At 41.6% G+C, this 26,229-nt stretch overlaps 1 long non-coding RNA gene across 1 annotated transcript in view; it reads left to right on the forward strand.

Annotated features, from left to right (window-relative positions):
- Positions 1–13,477, forward strand: part of LOC116596145 — a 44,763-nt gene extending 31,286 nt beyond the window's left edge. Inside the window, exons 2-3 of the long non-coding RNA XR_004288018.1 lie at positions 5,480–5,581; positions 13,367–13,477. This is a non-coding gene — a long non-coding RNA (uncharacterized LOC116596145). The remainder of the gene's footprint in view (positions 1–5,479; positions 5,582–13,366) is intronic.
- The last annotated feature ends 12,752 nt before the right edge of the window (positions 13,478–26,229 follow it).

The raw sequence follows: 26,229 nt of genomic DNA on the forward strand, positions 1-26,229 counted from the left end.
TAGGCTTTATTGTGAGACACTCTTTTTGGAGAAGTTTGGCCAGTTGAAGAAGGTAAAATGAGTGTTTAGCAGGTTTTGCTTGCAGATACCTTCAAGATACTCTACAGCTCCAAAGAACTGGTGTAGAGGGGGTCTGGCTTCAGCTGACCCTGACAAGTTTCTTAGGTGGCAACTTTTCCTCAGTGAGCCCCAGGATTTTTCCTTAGGGAATGGAGATGGGAATTCCTGCCAAGTACATTGTTTGTTTATTTGTTGTTTGTTTGTTTTGAGGGGCTTGGGGAATCAAATGAAATGTTGGATTTTAGATGACTTTGCTCTTAAATTAAAGCCGTCGAGAGAGTCTAGGGTAAACTAGAATGTGAGCTCCTATACCAGAAGTATGAGGCAGAAAGGAGAAACATTTTTCCTGGAACCTTTCAGAGAAGTTGTATGGATCACATATGAGTTGAACCTTAATGTCTTCAATCCCTTTTCTCTCCTCATCTTTCTTGCAACCAGACTTTCATGCTACCCATGTCTCTCCTACATTTCCTGTCATTCTAGCGAGATACCTGCTTAATCTAAAGGAACCATGGATCCTTCAAGCTGGGCAAGATGTTAAAGATGATGCTATCAGCCTTCTAATTTTACAGTGGAAAATTCCAACTTTAAAACTCGGGTCCTAGGGGTCCTAGGCCAGACTTTTCTGAAAAATGGTGGGCAGTTATGTTCCTGCCATGGATGAGGATGTTGCCACCATGAGACTGGACATTTCCCTCTGGTGTCTCTTACTCTCTGTCCTTGGGATTATGAAGAGCCAGTGGTCTCCCACTCCTAGACTCCACTGGGGAGCAAGTGGCTGGCCATTTCTTAAAGAACGTGTAGCAGGAAGCAAGCAAGGGTCCCATGCCAACTCTCATCTCAGACTCATGATGCTTTACCACCTCTAGTAATCTCCCACCTGACATCAGAGCCTTCTCCTGAAGGTGGCAGTAATTGAAAAAACCCTTTGGGTCCAGACACTCTTGGATGTTTTGTTTAATTATAGGTAAAAATGGGTGTCAATCCATTTGTGATCGTTGGTTATTAAATATGAATAGATCCAACACTGGGACCAGTGGTACTTTGTACTCCTCTAATCCTTCTGGGCCACAGTCTTTCCTGCCTGTAGGTGAGTTTGGCCAGGTGTTTTCCTCGCTCCTCTTTCCACCTTTCGCCTTGACAGTACACTAGCTCTTGGCAGTAGTGATTGTAACCGTAGGAGGAAAAGGGAAAAGAGAGGCTGTGCAGGGCACCTTGCATCCAAACTTGCTAAAGTAGTTGTAATTGCAACTCTGTTTGGTTAGTCCCAGAAAAGATGTTAAAAATCATTGCAGGAATGTGGAAATAATATCTTGGTACCCAAAGTGCATTTCCTAGACTGTTTTTACAGTTGGGAGTAACAAAAACACTCTTTGTCAGATGATGTGTGCTGATTTTTTGTGTTTCAGAAAAATATGGTTCATGTAGATGAGGAGTGGAAGATGTTCAGATGACTATGGCATAGCTTGTGTGTTTGAGATTATGAAGCTCAGAAGAATTCAGGAGAGAAGATGAGGTCAATGAATGGCTTTTGTTTGTAATTTGACAACCCAGTGATGGCTGAAGAACACTCTGGAGGCCCAAAGAGCCATCCATCATGTGAACTCAGCAGCAAGCTAACCCCACCTGATGAGATGGGGCTGGAGGCAACGGAGGGCTGCCAAGCCTCCTGTCCCTTGAGAAGAAGCATGCATTGTCTCTTGAGAGGTTAGGAGCCCCTTCTTTTCACTGGGCTTCCCCACATTTATCTCATACAACTCACCAAGCTGGAATTTGACCTCTGCAGCCCTAATCCCTTTTCCATGTGATTCTTCTGAGATATGGCTTCTACGTAGGATTCCCAAAGCCAATCACACTGTCCTGTGACTCTAACAGAGAAGCCCCAACAATGAAATCAAGTGGTTGGTGCTAATAAAGCAGCTGGTGGAATGAACTGAATTCATTATAATCAGCCCAACTCCTTCATTTTATCAATGCTCAAATCAAGGTATGAACGTTGGAAGGGTGAACCCTGGTTTTCAGAGTAAGTTAGTGGCAGAACCAATCCTGGAGCCCAGATCTTCTGCTTGTCATTTGAAATCTAAGGCTGGACTCATCCTACAAGCATCCCACAAGCAAATAATTCTTGTGTAAACGTGTATTCCTGGAAAGTTTCTGTGAAAAGTGCCAGGAAAGGGCTTTTTATGAGCCATTTCCTCAGGACGAGCTCTAAGCTACTAAGCCATCTGATATTCATATTGACCACACAAGAGTATGGTGATGATACAGAGGAGGTTTTGTCTCTTTTGCGGTCTTTCTGTTATTTACCAAGAGTTGGGGCTGAGGATGGGGTTCAACCTGGAGGAAAAGGTAAGCAACTTAAGGGTCAGTTGATCTAAAGAGAGTTTTATCAGTTATCACCTGTGACTAAATATGAGATGTTTAACAGGTAAATATGAAAGGACATGGTAACCAAATGGGTCAAGGAAAGAGAGAAGTATAGTAGGAGTCCAGATTAGCCATTGAATTGTTTGACCTGGAACCTTGAATAACACATGGAAAATTGATGAATGAACAAAATAAAGTCTCAGAATTAAGTGCTCTATTATGTGCTTGAGACTCCAGATCTTCGAAACAAAATAAGAGGTGGAGCTTAATCCTACCTCCACTCCCATCTCACATGGAAGTGTGGGCTGACTTGGCCGTGAGTCACTTCCAAAGAATAGAGTCAGGTAAGGGAAAGCAGAAACTTCATAGTTGAGAAGACACTACATTAACCAAGTGATCAAAATTAACATCATCAGTGTTGTCATGTAGCCCTGATGGGAGGTGATGGAGAGGGTACCTCTGTGGTATAATTTTCCCCAAACTCATAAGCCCAGTCTAGCCATGAGAAAAACTCAGATTGTGAGACATTTTATGGCTTACTGGCCAGTACTCCTCAAGATTGTCAAGGTCGTGAAAAACAAAGAAAGACCAGAAGATATTGAGGAGCTATGAGAACTAAATGCAACGTGGTACCCTGGATTGGCTCTTGAGACTGAAAAAGAACATTAGTGGAAAAGCTGATAAATTCCAAATAAATTCTAGAAGTTAATTGACAGTAATGTTCCAATGTTGGTTTCTGAGTTTTGGTAAATACACTATGGTAATGTAAGGTGTTAATATGGGGAACTGGATAGCTGGTGAAACTTTTCTGTAATCCAAAATTATTCCCCCCAAATGGTTAAATCAAAAATAAAGCAACAGGATTGCCTCGCTGAGTCAGTCGGTTGGATGTCCAACTCTTGATTTCGGCTCAGGTCATGATCTCAGGGTTGTGAGATTGATCCCTGCGTCGGGCTCTGTGCTGGGCATGGAACCTGCTTGGGATTTCCTTTTCCCTTCTTCCTCTGCCCCTTCCCCCACTTCTCTAAAAAAAGATTAAATAATAATAATAATAATAATAATAATAATAAAACAAGCCACTAACCAACTAATTATTTCTTTTGGCCCTATATCTCTTCTTTTGTAGGTTCAAAATATCACACTCACTGCTCACATTTTCTTGTCTCCCAATTCATTCCCAAGCCCACTTCTTTCTGATTTCTGCTCTCCAGGACTTCACTTGTAGTTTGGTTGACACAAATGACTACTTTCTCTTTGAAATTTTATCTTCCTTTGGTTAGTGATTCCCTAGGGTCTCATGGCCAACCCTCCTACTTGTTCCTACTCTCCCTGCTGCCTGGATGATCTCACCTTCTCTGTGTCTTCAGTTTTCACACACTGCATATATCAATGACTCCCTTTCCCTGAAAATTATCCTGCCTACCAGAAACTCTTTTTGAGTGTCCTACAGGCACTCCTTCAAAATGTCCCCAAGCTAAATTGTTTTTTCTTATTCCCCTTTCTTGCAAAACTCCCTCTATTCTCTACCTTGGTGAATGGCATCATTGCTCATCCAGTTGTCCATGCCAGAAACTTGAGCATTTACTCAAGTCATTCCTTCCCTCGGTCCCCTTTACCCCTTTAAAGATCTCTTAGCTCTGTCCTATCCTCTCGGTCTCCACTTCGCCACCATCCATTTTCACCTGCCTTACAATCCCCTGACTGAATTCTCTCTAGATTCAGATTCAGCCTCTAGATTTCTAATAATATTTTAAAAAACAGAAAGTCTAAACAAGTGATACCCCTTCTTAAAACCTTCAGTGTCTTCCTATCGCTTTGAAAGACCGATCTAGACTTCTTTACATAGTGTTCAAGAACTTTCATCATCTCACTCCCTGTGCCTTTTCTGTTTTGTTGTCTTCTGCTCCTTGCCTGCTTCCTGCATTCCAGCACAGCAAACTCCTTCTACTTCTCCAGTTCTTGGACACATAATACCTTTCCCTTTCTTTTGACTTTTGCTTACCAAAAAGGTCCTTCCTTTGCTACCACTCAACACAGACCAGTAGATGTTTTATGAATAAACTTCTTCTTGCCTCCTACCCTGATAAATAGAAGTGCAGAGAGATTTAGTCACATGTTCACTGATAATTGTGGTCTTCTCACTGAGCACCTTGAGCTGATGGGAGGTTTTCACTGTTGGTTGGTTTGTTTGGTGATGAATTCCGAGAGAAGTAAAAGGGGTTAGAGCATATAGTCTGCTGGGGACCAGAATTCTTTATGAAGGGAGGAAGGGAAAATGGGATAAGTAAGTGGGCCCTTTATACATTTGAGATGTGTGAGATTAGGAGAAAGAAGGTGAAATGCTCTCCAAAATGGCAGCCTGGACCCCAAATTTAAAACATTAATTTATAATGATAATCCCCAGAGAAAAACATCCACCTTGGCAAGCGATTCCCAAGTTGGAATGGCTGATGGATGGCCAGGGGGCGACTGCTGAGATGAGGTATGATGCTGTCCATGGAGAGGAGGGCGGACATTGGTGAATTATGGACTCTAATTCCACCTGGGACCGCGAGTAAATAACAAAGTGCCAGAGCAAGGCTCCAGATGGTTTGTGTAGTGAGTGTGACCAGAACTCCAGCGAGGAATTGGAGCCTGGTAATTCAAACCGGGCCTGCCTTTTTATGTTGTAGCAATTCACAGACTTGCCAGAGAGTGTCGGTTGGGTGTGATGGTGGCCCCTTTACAGAAACAGGCTTCCTAAGAAATAGCTGATACCAAAACGTGTAGGCCATGTCAGATGCTGGCCAAAGCCCACTGCTCCCTCGAAGGTGATTACCAACAAATTTCGGGAAACCTCAGGCTCAGATCAGTAAGCTTGTATACAAGTCAGCCCATGTGATCTATTGCGAAGCGAGTGTTCTAGACTGGAGGAGGCAGAACTGGGATAAGGAGGTGAAGGAATAATCCTTTCTAACCGCCTTATTCTATCATGCCTCATTTTATAAGCCCCCTGTTGTGTCTACCTTGATTAGGTAATAATGAGGATATTTCTCCCCTCCCCCCCACCCAGAACTGTGTGAGAGACATGAAGGGCCTCCAGAAGCCCATGCCATCTGTGAACCACAGGTGCAGTTATTCAGATAAGAGCAGACTTCTCCTGAGCCTCCTACTGGTAAGTCCCAAGGGGCTCAAGCCCCTGCAGCAAGCAGGGTAGGGTGGGACCCCTGCTCCACCATCACAGGGCGCCGTTGGACTGCCTGGAGGAGGAGATGGACAGGAGGCAGCAGGGAAGGCACATGAGCCGCAGACAGCCTCCCAGGGATGGGTAGACTGGACGAACTACTCAGAGACAAAGTCCCAGATTGACAGCATGGATGCGCAGACCTGCATTGGTCTGAGGACGAAGCACAGATTCTTTAAGTTGGGGAAACATCGTTCTTTGGTTTATTCTGTCGTTTACAAACCACTTGAAGCATCTTTTGCCTGGAAGATCAAAAAACAAAACAAAACAAAACAAAGGATACAGTGTATTCCCTGCACTTAAGAACGACTGGATCCACGCACGGTCCCAGAGCACATCCGTTTCACTAGGTGTTGTTGTAGGCGTGCAGAGAAGACAGTGACTGCCCCGATATAGACCTCACAAACTAGCCTGAGAGACAGTTTTAAAATTTTTCTCGACAGAGGTCATTTTCGGAACACGGTGAATCTTCCATGGAAGAACGCTCACTCCTTGGGGTCATTGGAGGAGCCAAAGAGGGTTTTCTGGAGGAGGTAGCATTTCCGCTGGGGCCTCGGCTCTTTGAGACGGGGGGAGGTGGCCTCAGAACAGGGAAATGCACAGTCAACGATCACGAGGTGAGAGAGGACCCGGGCCCTGCCCGGCTTTGCGGCCCTGGAGTGCAGGATGCAGTCAAGAGCATGTGGCCCAAGAAGCCAGTGGGCCTTCTGAGGGTCCACGCTGCCACACGGGGCTGTCCGTGGCAGGTTCCCAGGAGCCTGGCTGGGGTGATTCCGTGTGGGGCATGGTATGTTCAGAGATGTGTTTTGAATCACTTGGCAGTTCAGTGGAGGATGAGTGAGGGACACAGGACCAGAAACCCGGGGAGACCAGAGAATGAAGGTAATAGGCCTGGTGTTCCCTGAGCTTGTGTTCTAGACTTCCGATCTCCGGCGGTTACACAGATACACAGAATACACAATGTTCAACAGCTGCCCTGAGCAGCTTAAACGTAGAATGGCTTGTCCATCCTTGTAGATTTCCCAGGCTGCTTTCGGCAGGAGGGGAAGCCCATCTGCTTCTTTGGCTTGAAGGGGAGGCGGCAGCACAGGCTAACCCTTCCCGCCTCATCCTACAGGCCAGTGGTGGCCTGCGCCTTAGGTTGTGGGGACAGGAGATGGCCCGGTCACCAAGGGTCTTTCCGTGACAGGGAGGCAGAGGACTTGGGGCTGGCTGCTCCTGTGTTGGCATAGGCTCTTATTTTTCTCGTGTTGAATTGCAGAGAAGTGGTGGAAATCAGAAGCAAAATACCACATTGCACGCCCACTGAAGTCTGGGCTCAGGGGAAAGGAAAATGATTGCCAGAGTGTTAGCTGTTCCTAATCCACTCCTGGACCTTAAGCTGTCTTGAACAGAGTTGCCAAACAGCTTGGTAGAGACTGGCCTTTGGGTGGGTGTGGGCAGGGAAGGGGAGGGGAGGGAGGGAAGCATTGGCTCTCCGGCTCAGTTACTTGTTCAGAAGCGGCTCCTTTCCCAAGAGGCTGGTGGTGCTGGTCTGCAGCAGGGTGAGTTTATGACTTTGTGTGAGAACTCGCTGTCTGAACTAACGATGCGGCCATAGAGGCAAGCATAGCGTGGTTTAGATTGCCTTGGAACTTTTCATCTCCCCCTTGTTATTTTCATTGGGAATTTCTTGGTAAGATCAAAATCTACTGCTGAAGCCTTGGAAAGGAATTCTATCATGAAAGAATGACCCTTTCTTTCCATGGATTTCTGGGTTGGGGTTTTGCGTGAAAGAGTCTGTGATGTGATGATGATAATTTGGATATCGGGCCATGATCAAGCACCATGGAAAGAGCAACATACTGGGCTCCGTCGACTGCGGTTTGAGTCCTAGTCCTAATTCATTTGTGCTACATTGTGTGAGGGCCCTCACTGCCTCGGGTCCTGCTCACTCTGGGCAAGACGAGGGTGTCAATTCTTAGGCTCAGATCTTCCAGCAGAGAAGAACAAGGTCTGGAGAACTGACAGTATTTATGCAAGGTCTCGGAGTGGGATGTCAGAGCTATGAGCAAATTCATTCACACATGGGCACTGCATTCTGTAATGAAAGCACCTGGTCACACGGAGGCATGCCTGTGTGCTCTGCCATGGAGCAGGGCACCCCGGTTTCCTATCTTGTGTGGGTGCTGGGGAGATCCTGGGTGGTAGCTGAATGAGACAGCAGAGGTCTTCTAGCTTTTCTGCTGGGTACTGATTTCACAGGGTGAGGTCAGGAGAAGGCACTCAGGGGCAGAGAAGAGGTGACAGTAAGGGAGGGTCTTCTACCCTTGAGGAATGAGCAAAGAGCTGGTTCCTCGAATGTGTCCTCATGCTTCTTTCATTCACTTTTGAAACACCAAGAGCTCTGTCTGCAACGCTGGCGGGACAGCAAGTCTTTTCCTGATGACCACAGTGTCTCGCATGATCTACGACTTGTTGCCTCTGAAAGCACAAGCCAAAGCCAGATTCAGTGTGTTGTCCCTGATACTGTGGCCTCCAGCCAAGGAAGGGCTGGGAGGATGGCGTGGGCCACTCGATAGACACCCACTGGGGGTGTTGGGGAGGAGGTTCAAGGCCCCACCCCTCTCAGTAGTTGCTGTGTTCTTGGAAGTTCTCTGTGGGAAAGGGAAGGAACAGAAATTGGTGCTGTTAGGGCAAATTGAACGTAAGACTCTGACTGTCACTTCATGTGAAGAAAGAGCAGAGTCTTCAGAAGCTGAGCCTTTAGAAGTAAAATTTGCATTACTGCTCAACTCTTTTCTATTTTAATTTTAGTTTTTAAGTAATATGTGTATGGAGTTTATTCACAAAAATAATAAATAGTTATGAAACAGTAAGTACCACTTTGTTTTAATGTATTAATTGATTCAAGCATTCTTATTACACCTGTTTGAAAGGGGGATTTGAAGCATGGGGAGGTTAAGGTTCCTGACCAGATTCACAGAGTCAACAAGTGTCAGAGCTGAAATCCAGCCCAAGGTCTGGGCTTTGAAGCACCATACCCTACTGCTTCTCAGGAAAGCATGAGTCTAATAACATTGTAAATCTTCTAATACAGAACAGCAGTTCCTTGTTTCACCCTTCCCCCACCCCTGACTTTTATCCTTCAGAAACAGCCACTTGTATTCCTTGCTGTTGTTCCCTCTGGAATGTTCTTCCATATCAGGATCAGGTTTATGCTGACTTTTTCTCCATGTTTCCATTTTAGACATTATCTATTGACTTTGTTCTATGAACGATGGGGATTTCACTCTGCCTATACCTCCCCTCTGCCCCTACCCATTCCACCTTTATATTCAAGCCACCGTTAGTCAAACCAATATTCGGTATTTGATGGTATATAATCACGTAAAGGTTAATAAAAGATGAGCTATACAATGTAGGATGATTCATTATGTTTCTCTACAACTTTCTGTAGTCAGTAATTCCTTCTTTTGTTTCATATGTTATCTGCATAATTAATTAATTCTTCCCTGGCCCTTCCAATGGGGCTATTGAACACTTCTCAGTATGAACAAATACTTCTGGTGACCTTTCAGGCTTTGTTTTTTCTTAGAGTCATTCCTTCTAGCACCATCTGTCCCGTCCTTCTCTTGCCAGTCAGGATTGTTTATGCTCTAGGGCTGATGCATTGCTGGTATCCGAGGATTTGTCCTGATTATCATCCTGGGAATTTCCTTCATCTGTCTCCTAAGCTAGATCCCTGGTTTCCTGGACCTCATGTCTTCCTCTTTCTTAGTTTATGTCTTTATATTGGAGGGGGAAATCATATCTTCTAGTAGCATCCTAAGGATAAAAGTACAAGGCAGAAAAATATTATAAGACCTGGCATGTCTGAGAATATTTTTATTCTATTTTCATATTTGATCATAGTTTGAGTATAGATTTCTAGATTGGATATAGTTTCCTATTAGAATTTTTAGGCATTTCTGTCCTTTCAACTGGCTTCCAATGCTACTTTTTGAAAAGTACGAGGCAGTATTTTATTCCATATTCTTTGTGTGGGAAAAATTCTTGGTATGATTTTTCTCTCTGGGAACTTTTAGAGCTTTTCTTTATCCTGAATCTTGTGATGATATGCCTTGATGAGTCTTCTTTTTAATTCAACATGCTGGGCAGACAATAGTCCCTTTTGATCTGGAAAGCCATATCTCTTGGCTCAATAATATCATATATATGTGTGGTTTCTGTTTTATACAGTTTGTATTTTTACAGTCTCTTTCTCTGACCCTTCCTTCCAGTTAGCTAATCAGTCAAATGTCAGTCTTTATGAGTTTATTTTAATTTTCTAGCTTATTGCTTTCCTTTTCCATCCATTTTTGTGTTATACTTTCCAGATTTCTTTTAATTTAATCATCTATATATTCTATTGAATTTTAAATGCTAATTTTAAGTGCTATAAGATTTTGAGTTTCTGAAAGAGTTCTTGTTCACTGTTTTTTTTTAACTAGCACTTACTCTTTTCTGCATAGATTTAATATCTTTTCTTACATCTGAGAATATTCATTCTTTTATAAAAATGTTTCCTGATTTCTCAATTGCTTCTGCTTCCTCTGAGTAACTCCCCCCTCCCTTTTTTTTTTTGGTTTAAATTTATATTAGAAACTTACTGCAACTGTCTTAGTGCAAGTGAATGGCACAGAGATTCTTTTTTTTTTTTAATTCCAGTATAGTTAACATACAGTCAGAGATTAATTTTCAAGTAGAGTCCCTAAAAAGCTGGTCTGAACCATGTATATATGTTCCATAGCTGTGACTAGGGTGGAAAGTGGAGTGCTCATTAATCCTCAGACTTTGCTTTGGGATTATTGGGTGAGGACCTGTTTCATTGGGTCCATGGGATCAGTAGGTTTCTCTTCCCTTGAGACTGATCAGCTCCCCCAAGAGGATTCTCCAGTCCCTGCCTTGCAAGGACAGGTCTGACTACCTGGCAGGGAAAGATGGTGGGTTTCACCATTGCACGTGCAGATGTTTGCTTACCCTCTTATCTTTCTATTTTGGTGCCTCACCGTTGCTTTTTTTTTTTTTTTAACACTATATATATTTTTTAATTTTATTGTACCATGGGCAGGAAAGGGGAAATTTCTGGGCTAGGAAGTGGTAGGTGTTCCCCAGTAGGTAAATTTTGAGTTGTGCTCCAAAGTCAGGGCTAGGGTCTGTAGATGAAGAGGTGACTAGACAATCTAAGTTGTCAGAGGATTCAGTAAATGCTTTGGAGAGAATTCACAAAGCAGCAGGCAAGAAGGAGGGGAGAGCTCTCGTGAGCCTGCTGGGGAAGATGAGACAAGAGAAAACATCAGAAACAGATGGTAAAGAAGCTCTCTTGCCAGAAGAGGAAGTGCACCCGGAAGTCTAGAAGCATGGCCTCTTTCAGTTTTGTAAGGAAGTAAACGGGTACTTACATTTTCTCCTGGCTTCAACCCCAGAGGTTGGGTGCAAGTAATGTTCATCCAAAGGCCAGAGTCAAGAGGAAACAAGCTGCCACAGCTGCTCTAGTTTCCCTCTGGGCCTTGTGGATGGACCAAGGTGGGTTTATTGTCCTGGGGACATCCCGGAGAAGAGTAAGTACACGTGTCAGCAAGATCTGATTGTCTACTGAGGGTGAGTGGAGAGGCCCGTTGAGGGCCCTTGACAGATGGACAAAGGGGAGCCTAGCGAACTGAAGCAGGGTCAACAGGCAGTGCAAGGTTGGTCAGGAAGGATAAGGCTTCTTCTGTGCCCATGGTGGTGGTTTGGCCATAAAAATCCTAAGAGGTTAATTATTTTTCCTCTTCTTATACTATGACTATGGACAAGTTGCTTTCTTTGCAGAGGTTTGGTGAAAATCAAGGAGCCAACTTCTTGTTGCACACAGTAAATCGGATAACTGATTCCTCCCCAAACTCAGCCTGAGACCCTAGGACTCAGGTGCTCCACCTCTCAGATTTCACCACATCAGTGTCCAGAGTCTGCTTAGAATCAGAAGAGTAAATAGTCTGCTTACTTTGGCAGAGGGTGTAATTAATGTTTGTATTAGTGGCAAAAGGAGAGAGAAGCAAGTGTTCTTTTCTTGCTAAAGGCAGCCCAAGTACATTTGTGAGATAGAGCAGGTCTGGTGAAGAGAGTCATTTGTTGAATGCCTAATTTCCCAGGATGTCCGGATTCTCCTAGGTTTCCAAATAACTCCTTGTAGTGGCAGGCACTGATGCCCTGCCTTCCTTCCCAAATTCATTTTTGAAGCCCAGAAGTGATATCAGCTCTATTCTTTGCAATCACAAACATCTCTACACCATAGTTCATATAGAAAGAGCTCAGTCTAAAAAAGATGGCAATCTGAATACTTAATCATATAACCATGCTTTTAGAATTATGATGTAAAAGAATGGAAAGTTGCCCAGACAAGTGAAAAAAAAAATCGCAGTAAATAAATGCAGTATTGGATTCTACTATAAAGTATAAAATGAATTTCAAGGTTTATAAGTTAATGGAAGGGGAAGAGTAGACACATATCCCATGTAGAACTCCGAGTAATTTATGTAGACAGTCTGCCCTCAAGGAGGTGTGAATAGTGACTTCCTTTCAAAGAGTACAGTATAGAAAGTGGGGGGCAGGGAGAGATAACTTTACAGTGGAGAAACCTGAAAAGCACTACTTCAGCTTTGTGATCTAGGCTAATATTCTGAGTGGCTCCAGTAAGCTACTTTTACCATAAATAAATTATTAAAAAAAAAAAGAATTATCAACAGCAACAGAAATGTGGTCTATGTAACACAAAATTCTATGTTGTATACTAGCTTTATAAGAGAGTATAAGGTTCAAGAATCCATTATAAATAGCTGCCTAGGGCATTTTTAAATTCCTCATAGTGTGGGAATTTGCAACAAAGTAAATTAAATGTTCAATGAGAGTTTATTTAACAGGCTAAATAAAGTTCCCAACAGTTTCATTGGTAAAAATAGTAGCTATCTTCTAAATGATTTATCTTCTTAAAACACGTATCATAGGATCACTTTTCATTGAGAATAAGATTTAAATTATTACCATGGCATTCACAAATGCTTTAAAACTTGGCCTGAATGACCTTGCCGACTTCATCCTCTGTATGTGACTATACAGTACTTAAAGATACCTTCAAAATTCTTGAACTTTCTTGTCTTCACACTAATGTTTATTTTCATTTTTTCATCCCGAAGTGTTTTTTCTCCCTTGTCTGATAAAAATCGTCCAAAACCAAATTCAAAGCCAGTCTTCTCTGTGGAACTCTAACCATTTGTTCCCACAGAATTCACCCAACCCCGTATTTGGCACAGATAACTATGCAGCATCTTAGACCACTGTGGGTTCTAGTTAGGCGTGTATATCTTGCTCCCTATCCCACCATTCTATGCTTCTTGAAGACACATCCTCTTTCCCTATGCTTTTTGAATCTTCTGTTGGCCCTAGTAGGGACTCATGCATGGTAAGTACTCAAGAAATATCCACTTAACTCAGTAGTTCTAAAATTGGGGTGCACAGTGGAAGAACCTGGAATGCTTTTAAAAAATACCAATGCATAGATTGTACCCAGAATAATTAAATTAGAACTTCTAGAGTGGAGCCCAAGCATCAGTATGCTAATAAGCTTCCTCAGGGATTTTAATGTGCAGCCAGGTAATTGACGTAGGCAGGGGGCATCTCAGAAGTGAGAGGGGCACTAAGGTAGTCTGGCTCTTGCAGCCCTCCCTGAATCCACAGTTCTGCCCTTGATCACCAACATCTCTGAAGACTCATCACTGCACCTGGAAAAGTTTTTGACTCCACTATGACTTTGAAGTGAACTTTAACTTCTAAAGAAATCTGTGATGACACAAAAGGCAGGTAAGATATATAGTTGAAAGATCAGCCCCCACATGTGGAAATGGTTTGTTACACTCTGGAATGTACCTGCGAAAAATGTAGCTTTGAAAATGTTAGTAGCAGATGCTTCTGTTCATCCCTGTGCAATTTACTGATTATGATGTGTAATCACTTCCTCTCAAATTCCAAGTCAATTGTCTTCTGGAGGTGTTTCCCTCAATCAGGACTGCAGTGCTAACATGTAGATTGGCCAGACTACCCTTTAGATACAGGGATATTTTCTGGGGGCCCGCCACAGGCTCTCACGAGTTGCTTCATGTCCTATACAGGTGTGATGGCTAAGGTGAGAGCTGTTCTCTCTGAGATGCCAAGATATTTAGTTCCTACAAAACAAAGCTACTGGCCCTTCAGTCAGCAGTTCTCCAACTTGAACATGCGTCTGAATCACATGGAGGGCTCGTTACTGGGCGCACCCCTAGAGTTTCTGATTCAGTAGGTGTGGGATAAAACCTGGAGAATTTGCATTCCTAAGTTTCCAGGTGATATTCACGCTCACCGCACTTGGAGAACCAGTGCTCCAGGTAGCAGAGCCAAAAGGTTATGATAAAGGGAGTAGAAAAAAATATAATTGATTTGGTTTCTAAAGGGGTATGCATTAAGGCTATGAATGCTTATAAGGCTGAGAAGAGAGAGGAATGGCTCTGATTCTTACTGTTTTAAGGATTATTCTGTGGCTAACCTATGTTCCCCTCTAGCAACAAGGAGTAAGGAGTAAATGTGTACATGATTTTCAACCACAGGCTGCTCTGAGTTATGAGCTTGTGGATGAAGTTACGCCATGAGATGAGAATTTAGAGGGAGGTTATGTCTCTGCCACAGAATGTTTTTTTTTTAAATCACAAGTGTGAAGCTTTATCACAGTATAAAACAGACTTTTCTAATAAGAAAACCAACTTTGCTGACCACGGCCCTTACCAGACACACAAAGCTCCCAGCCTTTGCCTGAACCACTAGGAGGGCAAGCTCCTGGCTACATCCAGAAGGCTGCACTGCGGTAGGAAAAGAGAACAGAGTAAAAATAAAGGAGGTGGGTAGTTCTCTTACTTATGGCTTACGTTTTTATGTACTGTTTGGATCAAGTAATAACTCTCTTCTAGGGGATTGAATGGGTGCTGAAAAAGCCCACAGACAAAAGATGAATCAACCCCATGTTTTCTCGGTGCCCCACCAGGGCTCACCACCTGCTGTGTACACAGGAAGTCCCTTGTTAGGCTATGACCGGAAAGAAAAAAAAAAAAAAAAGTCCAAGAGATGACCCCATCCATCAAGAAGCTACAGACTATTTTGTGAATTCAGGAAAGACAGAGCTGACAAAACAAATGCAGACTGGAGGGGTGGAGAGAAGTAGGGTGTCGGGGAATTGGATTCCTGGACAGAGTAAGCAGCTAAGCAGATGCCAACCAGATCATAAGGCAAATCTGTAGATTTCTGGTGACAAAAGAGCAGGATATCAGGCTGCATCAAGGTTGGGTGAGGTCTTCAAATTCCCTTTTCAGCTTTTCTTCCCAAACTAGTTTCCATAAATACCTCCCCTCCTCCCCCTTTCCTACCCAGTAGCATGCGGAGTGTTTCCTGGTGCAGGCTCTCTGACCAAACAGCCATGGGATTTGGGAGAATCATTTCCACACTTTAGCCACTGGGTTGTTGGGGGGAATCTATGTTGGGCAGGGAGGGGAAGCCTACAAGGGCTGCAGGAGCCCTTAGGAATTTCAACTAAATCTTTCATCTGTATGGGAGTCCCTCACCTACGCAGGAGTTTGGTGTGTGTCCTCAGGGTCAGGATCAGTGGGGAGACCCCCATCAGCTACATCTCTTTCCCCTCTCTGCAGGTGAAAATACTACTGTGCAACCTCTATTTAGGAGGCCCTCCACATCTATCTGTTTTTCGCCCAGCAGAGGGTATAGGATCTTTTTAAATTATATTTTTTCAAAACTGGGATGCTCTTTTGAGGACCCATTAGGGGAGAGATATTTAGATATTCTTTCCATTAGCACCTTATGATCCAAATTCTTGCCTGTTAAGTGCAAAAAAAAAAAAAATCCTAAAGAATTATTTCTTTAAAAGGACCCAACTTAAATACATCTGTGGAAACTAAGCATAATTTATTTTTAAATTAGGTTAAAAATGTTTGCAGTGTATGCCCAAACTTTTCCAGATGTTAAAACAAGTAAACACTATTAGATCAAATTTAATTTGGTTTGGTGTTTTAATCAACTTTTACCTTGATTTTCTTTTTTGCTTATAACAAGGTTGACTCGTGTGTCGGAGGTGGTCTTAAAAGTGTTAATTTTAGCTTTTCTTTACAACACAAATACATGCACCAAGGCATTTTCTTATTATAAACTGAGTTAGATAAACTTTCAGTGTAGCTCTGCTTCATTAAACTAGGAAGTTTATACACCCTAACAAAAAAAATATGTATTTCCATTTGATGTTGGCATCAATGGTGGTACTGTGTATAATGTCGTTAGTACTGGTAGCTGGAATTCTCCATGGGAGACTGATGAAAGACAGATGACAATAAAAAGGGCATCAGAAACCAAAAATAAAATGTGAGATGTGGCTTTAGAAGCAAGGGCACTATTTCCTAAGACAGGAATTGTTTCTTCGACGTGGCCTTGGGAGCTTGGAGGGGACTGAGATTGGGGTTTCCCATGCAACATGGCAGTCAGTGGAGGAGGCTGGACCTGCTCAGGGAGAGCAAAGAGTGTTCCCATATTCCAGATTTTCAGGGAGGAGAGAGGATTTATGGACTATGTGGTGCTTTATCTTAGTTTTCAAAAGCAGTTTTCTGAATTGCTTTGAATGTCATGAAATGTGCTGATGAAGTTACCATTTTGGGGATTGAATGACACAAATTATAGTTTAACCAAGTTAAATTGGGGGGTGGGGGCAACGTGGGAGTTGACACTGGATCCTTACTATAGCAAGCCTTGTTTGAGGAAGAGTCTCCTGGATTCTCTGTGTTAATAAAGGCACAGGAATGCATGTGTCTAAAAGTGTATTTTAATTATGCATGTCTATGTGTAATTAAAAAATAATAAAAGGTAATGTTAAGGATTCTCATTTTCCTTTTCATGATAAAGATAATTTTGTCTTTGCAAGTTCTAGTCGTGGTGTTGTTGCACAGAAATGGATAGTGTGGAAGAAAGAGAAATAAAAGCAACCAAACCAACTTAAATTAGTTACTTCGGAAAGGACACAGAAGCCCTTGCACGAGAGAATAGATTATAAAGGTGTGAGGATGCGGGCCAAAATAACACGCGCAGCTCAGGAAAAATTACAGAAAAGTTTTGGGGGTGCATTTTGAAGGAGAGAGAAGCACGGGAGCATCATTTTAGGATGAGAAGGACTTTGGAGTGTAGGCAGCAAAGGGAAGTCTAAATAATTCGGTAGTGTGTTATGAACAGGTTTTGAAAAGCCCTTGCTCAGTGTTCCCAGTGAACCCCCAATTACCAAGCACCAATCCTCCTCAATGTTCTCATAAAACCCTTTCTTTCCATGTTTTCCTTACGGCACAGTTGAGCAGTCCTCAGTTTTGAAATCTCTTTCCTTCGATTCTCAGAAGTTCTACTAGATTGCACATGCATAAAATTCTGTAAAAACTTCTCAACCCTGTCAACTAGGATTGCATTTGGCTATATGTAACAGAGAATCATCTTTAGTGGGTTTATTTTTTCCACATAACAAGAAGCCTGGAGACTGGTAGTTTGGGGACAGTGCAGCTTCCCAACGAAATATCCTGATCTTTCCTATCCTTCCAGTATTTTTGCAAAACGGCTGTTTCATCTCCATGTATCAGAAGTGTGTTCTAGACAGAAGCAGGGTCAAGACAAAAGGACAAAATGCATATACCAGCTGCATTTATGTTTTTAAGCAGAAAGACAAACTTTCTCTATCTGACACACTTCTCCTTCAATTCCAGGCACAGTTGTGTCTCCTGGTCAACCCCTAGTTGCAAGTAAGCCTGAGAGACAGCGTTTTATCTGTGTTCATGATTCCCCACTTCCCCAAACAACACTGGGGTTCTGTAAATAAGGGGCAGGAGGATAGTAAATATTCAGTAGGCTATGGTAATGTCTCCCATTTATCCAGCTCGTTAGGTAAGGCTAGATAGGCAGATGGAGGTTGGTGGAGACATTGACCAAGTTCCTCCCACAACCACTTACAAAGATAAATTTATGAAAAACAATCTGAGGGGTTTGAAGTGGCGGGGGTGGTGGGAGGTTGGGGTACCAGGTGGTGGGCATTATAGAGGGCACAGATTGCATGGAGCACTGGGTGTGGTGAAAAAAAATGAATACTGTTATGCTGAAAATAAATTAATTTAATTAAAAAAATAAGTTTCTAGTCTGTGACTCTCATAGACTTTTCATGTCTTTCTAAGTGTACTAGATGATATTGCTAATTTTATATGTCCTCTGTTAATTAGATCAAGATGGAGAAGGCTGCTTTCCCCACCAACTGAGGCCTTTGTGCCAAACCAAGAAAGAGAGTCTCCCTATTTTATCGGAACAAATAAACACGCTTATTGTCTATAACCCCAAATACTGATTCCTTTAGGTAAGAGATCTGCTTGTTGTAGAAGAGATCACTCTCACGGCAGACAAGTGAGGAACCATGTCAGGGTCGGAACCTCCCTGGGCTTTCCCAGTCATAATAAGTAACTAAGTTATCTGCTTTGCTGACATAGAGGTACATACAGTTGTCTTCTCAGTATCTTTTGATATGGTGGGCCTTTGCAAACCTACTTATACTTTTTTTTTTTAAAGACTTTATTTCTTTAAGAAAGAGGAGAGAGAGCACAAATTGGGGGGAGGGGCAAAGAGAGAGGGAGAGACAGACTCTCCTCAGGGCCTGGAGCCCAATGCAGGGCTCAATCCCACAACCCTGGGATCATGACCTGAGCCAAAGACAGAGGCTTCACAGAATAAGCCACTTAGGAACTGCCCTCACCTCCCAAAAAGTCTTAAAGCTTCTGGCTTTTAGCAGTTTCTAGTTCTTAAGAACAAAGAGCTACCAAGTGGAGTTAGCTGGGAAAGAAAACCGGGAAGAATAAAACACCAACAAGGAGTGGTAAATTAACACTAGCACCAATAGGCACTTTTTCTTTGGGGATTTTCATCAGATTATGGCCCAGAGAAAGGCTTAAAATCCAGACTTGGTTTCTGGCAGAAGGCTACTACAGAAGACAGAACAGCAACAAAAGTTTTGGTGATCATCTGCAATTGTAGCGTCAAAATTGGAAGCCTTTCACACATGAGTCATCACCCCTCAACGTATTTATGAAATTTCAAAGCACAGATTGCTGAAGGAAGCTACATATTAAGCTTTTGTCTTCCAGCGTGGAGGACAAAAAGAATTAAAAGGCTATTGTAATCAAGACTGTGGCATTAGCACAAACAAAGACACATTCAACAGTGGAACAGAATAGAGAACAAAGTACAGACAGACTGGAATGTCACCCAATGTATGACACATTTTATTGTTCTACCCAAGATTCTGAATATATTTATTAGATCAAGTTTGAGAATCCTGTTATTCAAGAATCCTACATGCTTGCTTTTTTGGATCAAAGTAGTTTCTGAGAGAAGTATGTTAAAATCACCCTTTCTGTCATATTTTGATAAAGTGTCCTCTATAATTAAGTCATATTGAGTTTTATATATTGTGGACCTGTTTGGACAGGAAGATTATAAAGGGCCATTTCTTTATCCCTCCTTGTTATACCCTGGTAGATTTTCTCGATTCTGTCTTCCAAGGAATTACTCTTTCTTCAGAATATCCTGTCTAGCTTTTTCTAATTTTTTTATTTCAGTTCTAATTTTCAAATGGTTTTTAATGTCTACCTTTAATCTTCCATGGTTTCTAATTCTTCCATGATGTTCGTTTCTCCTTTGGCTCTTTGAGAATTCTAAACATCCAGTATTTATTTTAAAGTCTTTTCCAAATACCTCAATCCTCTCTACATTGTCAGGAGTAAACAGTCCCATCTGTTGTCGCTCTTCACTTCCTTTCTTGGCACTAGAATCCTCTTTCCGTCATTTTTTCTCCCGTCCCGTCTACCGTTGGAATGATCAAGTTTTCTTTATTCTACCTTGTCTCATGCTCCCTTGGGTTGGAAGTTTTATTTTACGTTGTTATTTTTGAGATGGTTAGACTTAAAATTTTAACATACATGATTAATGTAAAATGTCATTCGTAGCAGATCTGCATCACTTCAAAACTACGTGGGAACACTTAAGCCTCCAGCCATGTTGGAAGCTTAAGTGGTAGCGAAATTTCCCTCACATCATAAACAACTAGAAACCTGGATAACATATATGAAGTAACTTGTTTTCAGAACCGTATTGTGTTCCCTGAGAGAAAGAAAAGAAACAAAGTGAAAGTCATGAGCATCCTGGCTTTCTCCCTGGAGACATTTTTTTTTGTCCTGAACCAAGCAGAACACGGTGATTTTGCTGAATTTCAGAGACACAGATTGGAGTTGTCGAAGCTGATGGAGCTGGAGTTGGATGGGCAGGATACAGCAAAGGACAAGACCACAAGTGGAAAGAGTTGCAGAAATGTGCATAGGGGTTCTCTTGGATACTTTCTTGAGTACTAAGCTACATAGATAGAATAGGATGCCATGAGGACAAAGAGCAACTATTGGAGAGTTGTCGGCTGAATAATTCCCAGAGCTCAACAGACGGACTTGGAAGAATTCAAGTTCCAGCCAGCTAGAGTGGAGAGACCAGGTTGATAATGCAATTTCTCAGTATATTCTGTTTCATGAATGATGACTTTTAATAAAGCTCTCATAATTACAATAGTTCTCTCCTTTGTCCTGGATACTCTTAATACTTGTGTTAGCAAACGGTTCTCTCCTTTGTTCTTGTATACTGTTAATAAAATGGTAATCATCGCTGAAAGGACCAACTTCAAATACAACTCCTATGATTTCTATTGCCATCTATAGGTGACGGGTCCTAAGTCTTACATTCCTTCCATCTACATCCAGTTATCTATTGGACATCTCTTCTCAGAAGCATCTCAAATGGATGGAACTCATTAAATCATGCAAGAATGAGTTAAATTATCTATTGTGCTATCATATGTAATTTACTAATTCTTTCAAATGTTTATGTTTTATCTCTCTAGCCACACTAAAAAATCTTTGAGGTCAAGTATCGTATCTGGGTTGTATCCCGGCTATGCTACTTCCTATATCCCCTTGAGCAATGTTTGTTTTCTCACTTACGTACTAAGGATAAACACTTCTCAGATTTGTTTGAGGACCAAGATTTAAATGAGCTAGTGTGTGTTCAGTGCTTTGTAAACTGTAAAGGATTATGAAAGTGAAGGATGTTATTATATTCTACACAACCACCCTCTACTTTCTACCCTCTCTTTTACCTCACAGCACAACTACCCTCTACTTTCCCTCACACCCAGGAGAGAGCATTAAGCATAAAGAAATTGCTCAATAAATGTGACATGTAGATGAGCCATTTAGAAATTATATGATAAGACTGTAGGGATACTCTTTCAGTGTTGGTGGACCCAGTGCCAACTTGGAGGAGGGGGTTCCCCAACACATAACACCCAATTAATTATCAGACCCCGAAAGGCTGTCTGAGAATTCAACTCAATTCTGACACTTCACCTGGAGATAACATCAGATTCCACAGGTTAAGGGCTCAGTCCTCCAAGACTGCCTTCCATCCCCACTTCAGATGCCAGCCCAAGCCCCAGGCTGTTACCTGTGATTCTGACCCATTATGGACTGGAGGTTCCAATGACCTCCTCCTTACATTTCATTAATTTGCTAGAGAGACTCACAGAACTCAGGGAAACACTTGTGTTTACTGTTGTGTTAATGGATATGAAGCAATAACCAGATATTAGAGATACATAGGGTGAGGTATGGGAAAAGGGCACTGTGCCTCCGTACCTTCTCAGCACCACTCTCCCTAACCTCTGTTCCCCAACCATGAAGTTCTCAAACCCAGTCCTTTTAGATTTTGGGGGGACTTCATTACATAGTCATGATTGGCATTCAACCCCCACCCCCTCTACCTCCCCCGAGGTCTCTACTATCTCTTTCTCTTCTCCCTCTCAAATATTACCTGTGGTCAGGGATCTGGAAGCCTTTAAAGACAGAATGGAAAGAGAGGAAGCAATGTTGATAGGGAAAAAAATATACCACTGCATTTAGATCTTGATCTAGATCTGGATGCCAGCCTCCTAAGAAACTTGGGTTCTTGGCTACTAGGTGTCTTGTACTGACATTGATCCAAGCAGGTTGCACCCAAACTTGGGACCCAACAATAATCTAAACCTGGCAGCAGCTTTTTGGTGCTATTCTTCATGAGCAAAACTGGAGTTGTCTTTGGGGATTTAGACCTGGACATTTGAAACACATACATTTCTGATGTCAATGGCAGGCTGGAGATGGTTTGGGCAGTGGTGGTGGGGGTAGTGGTGGTGGTGGTGGTAACAGGTGTACAGAGAGATGGAAATTAACTGGAGCCTCCTGAAACAGAGTTGAATATACCAGAATTAGTCAAAGGACTGAGTGATTGGTGTGGCTGACACCCTGCAATTATGGAAAGAGATGATGAAGAATTAATTTTTTTGTGGGGGCACACTCCCATGTTGTTGGTTACTTTGGTGCACTCTGTTCTTCATCAGATAAGAAAATTGTAACCAGCAGGTGAGCCCTTTCATAGAATGAGCTAGATCTATTGTTTCCCCGTATCTTCCTAAGCTAATCAGAGGAAATGTATTAGCTTTTAGTATATGGCACTCTCAATTCAGTTGACGAAAAAATGTTCTGATCAAAGTTAAAAAGAGATTTCCTATTATTACCTTGTTGTATTCCCAAACTAGAGATTAAGGTCCCAAACTCAGAAGCTAATGACTTATAGGAAGCTGCTTCTTTCCTACCTGAATCTGACATATAGTGTTTCATTGTTGTTGTTATTTTAATCTACAATTCCTTGCAAAATAAGTCTTGAAAATATTTCTAAATTAAGATATCAAAACTAACTCCAGATGAAGTAGGAAAGTTAAATAGGAGTAGCACTGTAATCAACATAAAATGTTTTTCACAAACTACACTACCTAAAAGGGAAATTTTGGCCATAGTCCTGGAGTTTTTTCTAGTGAATTCTTTCTAGCTGTCAAGAATAGATTTTTTAATATCCTATCTAAACTGTTACACAGGATAAAAAGGAAGTTACTAATACACATTTAAAGCCACAATATTAAATAAGCCTCAATATTAAAACACAAAATATAACAAGAAAGCTATAGATCAACATTACTTGTGAATATCGACTCACAAATACCAAATATATTATTAGCTAATTAAATTCAGCTACATGTGAAAAGAACTACATCTACCACCAAGTTGAATTTATCCCAGAAATAAAAGGATGTCTCCATGTAAGAAATCAATTGATATGATACAGTGTGTTATTAGGTGAGGTAAGTGAAACCATGTGGTCATTTCTTGAGATGTTGAAAAAACATTGTTACAATATCTATTTCTATGGCAATAAAAAATCACTTAGAAAAATGAATGGTAGACAGTTCTTTTTTTAAAAAGATTTTATTTATTAGAGAGAGAGAGTGGGAGAGCTAGCGTGAGCAGGGTGGGGGACAGAAGAGAAGCAGACTTCCCTCTGAGCAAGGAGCCTGCTGTGGGGCTCAAACCCAGAACCCTGGAATCGGGACCCAAGTCGAAGATAGCTGCTTAACTGGCTGAGCCACCCAGGTGCTCCTGAATGGTAGGGAATTCTTAACATGATTTTTAAAAACCTGAAAACAATAAGAACTATTATATTTTCTAGTGAAAGCTGAAATAATACTTCTTAAATGCTAAATGACTACCCTGCCTTAATTATTAAGGCTTTTAGGGGCACCTGGGTGGCTCAGTGGGTTAAGCCTCTGCCTTCGGCTCAGGTCATGATCTCAGGGTCCTGGAATCGAGTCCTGTATCAGGCTCTCTGCTCAGCAGGGAGCCTGCTTCCTCCCCTCTCTCTGCCTGCTTCTCTGCCTACTTGTGATCTGTCTGTCAAATAAATAAATAAAATCTTTAAAAAAAATTATTAAGGCTTTAAAATTACAGCCAGTAAGGGAATCAAGTGCTTCCCTCCATGTATTTTATCAGTGTTTTTGTGGTTATTTTCAACTCTTTCTTCTCCCATGAAGACTCTATTTGAGTTGAATTTGATGTTATTGCACTAAATGTAATAGGTTAATTTGGAAAAGAATGGAAATATTTATGATATTATCTTCCCAAGAATGAACTTGCTCTATTTGTCCTTTTATTCAGGAAGCTTTGTAATTTTTTCCCATAAATTCCTTAAATGACTACTGTTAGATTTATTCCTAAGTACTTTTTAATTTATTGCTCTTTTAAATTGGATATTATATTTTAATTAGACATTGTTCATTTATAAGACTGTATGAGTCTTCTATGGCTGCTGTAACAAAATACCACATCTTAGGTGGCTTAAACAACAGAAGTTTATTTTCTCATAGTTTTTGGAGGTAGAAGTCCAATATCAATGGTTGTCATGACTGGTTTCTTCTGAAGTCTATCTCATAGGCTTGTAGGTGGCCATCTTGCACTGTGTCCTCACATAGTCTTTGCTCTGTGCATGAATACCCTGGTATTCTCTTTGTGTGTGTTCTAACCTCCTCTTCTTATAAGGACACCAATCATATTGGAGTAGGACCCATTATAACAGCCTCATTTTAATCACATCTTTAAAGGCTTTCTTTCTAAATACAGTCCCATTCTGGGTTGCTAGAGGTTAGGGCTTCAGTGTATGAATATTGGCAGAATACAATTCAGTTATAACAGTACTTTCTAGAAGCTGAGAAGAAATTTTACACCTAATGACTACTGTACAAACATGGAATCGGACTGTAACAAAGACCATTATTTATTTCTGAATGTTAATCTTATTAAAACTAATTATATATATATATGCTAATATGTATATATGTATATATATATTAGCATTTCAAAATGGACATTGTCTGAAAATAACATTTTCTCTCATCCTTTCCACTTATTCCTTATGTAAAAACTTTTCTAGCTTTATTGCACTGGGTACACTTTCCAGGGCAATGATGAATAGAACCAGTGGCTGTGATCATCCTGATCTTTGCTTAACAAGGGTACTTCCAAAGTATCATATTAAATGTGTTCCCTGTAGTTTGGATTGATAGTATTTGTCAAATTAATATCGTTACCTTTTTTCCCAGCTTACTGAACAGGCTGGATTCAGCATGACACTGGCAGAAATAAATTTTCCTTTGTTTCTCCCCTCATCACTCTTGATTAACTTTGCTCTGTTCAATAGTTCTTTCTTACCAGAGATGAGAACATGGTCAGATTCCCTGGATCTGCCAGTTGTTTCTGGTCATAAAACATTCTCCAGTCACTTTAAGGTTATAAATAGTCAAGTCCAGTTTAATAATAAAACTCCCGACTTTAATCCAATTTAAACTCCTCCTGCTGCACATGGGGTACACTTCAGATTATAAGCTTCACAGTGAGAGAAAGAGGCACCGCTGCCTCCTCACTGTTTCTTCACTATTCCTTTTCTCAGACTGGCTGCTTGGTGTTTTGGCCTTTCCAGGATTGGGCTAGAGGGGCAGAAAGAAGTTAGGAAGTCTTCTTGACTGTCATTGCTCATCTCTGGATATGGTGGATGTTGAAAAGCTGACTTTCTTTTCTGGAGTGCTTTTGTGGCATTTAGAAGTGATGCTCTCAGGACGTTTCCTGGATTTAGCCCCTTTCATTCAGGCAAAGCCTTCGCCCCCCAGTCTTTTATGACTCAGCCTCAGGCTGCTGCTTTTCAGGGGTCCACCACTCACTAAGGATGTTCTCATTTATTTTGACAGCCCTTTTAGACAGGGTTCCTTTTAGGATGGTTCATGCTTGGCCCCCTTCTATGGTACCTTAAGATGGCCCATGAGATATAAGAACTCAGTTCTTACCAAACTGAGGGAGAAGGGCCTACCTCATGAAGCACTTTCTCTGCTACCCTGAGGCACCTCAAGACACAGCTTCTTGTTTTTGACTTCCCAAGGCAAGCCCCCATGATACGTAGCAATCCTAAATCCTCAAATTAAGGGACACATTCAGATTTCCCAGGTGTTCTTTTGAAAGTCCTCTCATTTGGTTTGAGGTAGAGAAGAGTACCTTCTTCCTTTCCACAATTCATGCATATCAGATTGCACAGCACAGCTGTCTGACTTTTCATCCTTCTCAAGAGGACAGAAAAAGAATTTGACCATTCCTTCTCCAAGTTCATCAGCAGTGAATTGAGCAACTTGCTTTAGAAAATATGAAGATACTCAAAACTTTTTGCTTTATTCTAAGCTTTTGGAGCCTCAGCCCTAATCTAGAGACAACAGGAAAGATCTGATGTCACATTCTCTTATGCCAACATTTTTTCTCTTTTTAACATGAGTGAATGTTAAACTTCGAATGATTATCCTTACTTATTGAGATGATTATGTAATTTTTCTCTTTAATTATTTAATGGGATCATTTTTGTCAGTGAATTTTCTAATGGGGGACCATCCTTGTAATCCTGGGAAAGACTCAGCAAGTTCATGTGTTATTTGTGCATATTGCTCCCTTTAACTTGGTAATATTTAATTCAGAGCCATT

Source organism: Mustela erminea, chromosome 7, assembly GCF_009829155.1.
Source record: "Mustela erminea isolate mMusErm1 chromosome 7, mMusErm1.Pri, whole genome shotgun sequence".
Taxonomy (NCBI): domain Eukaryota; kingdom Metazoa; phylum Chordata; class Mammalia; order Carnivora; family Mustelidae; genus Mustela; species Mustela erminea.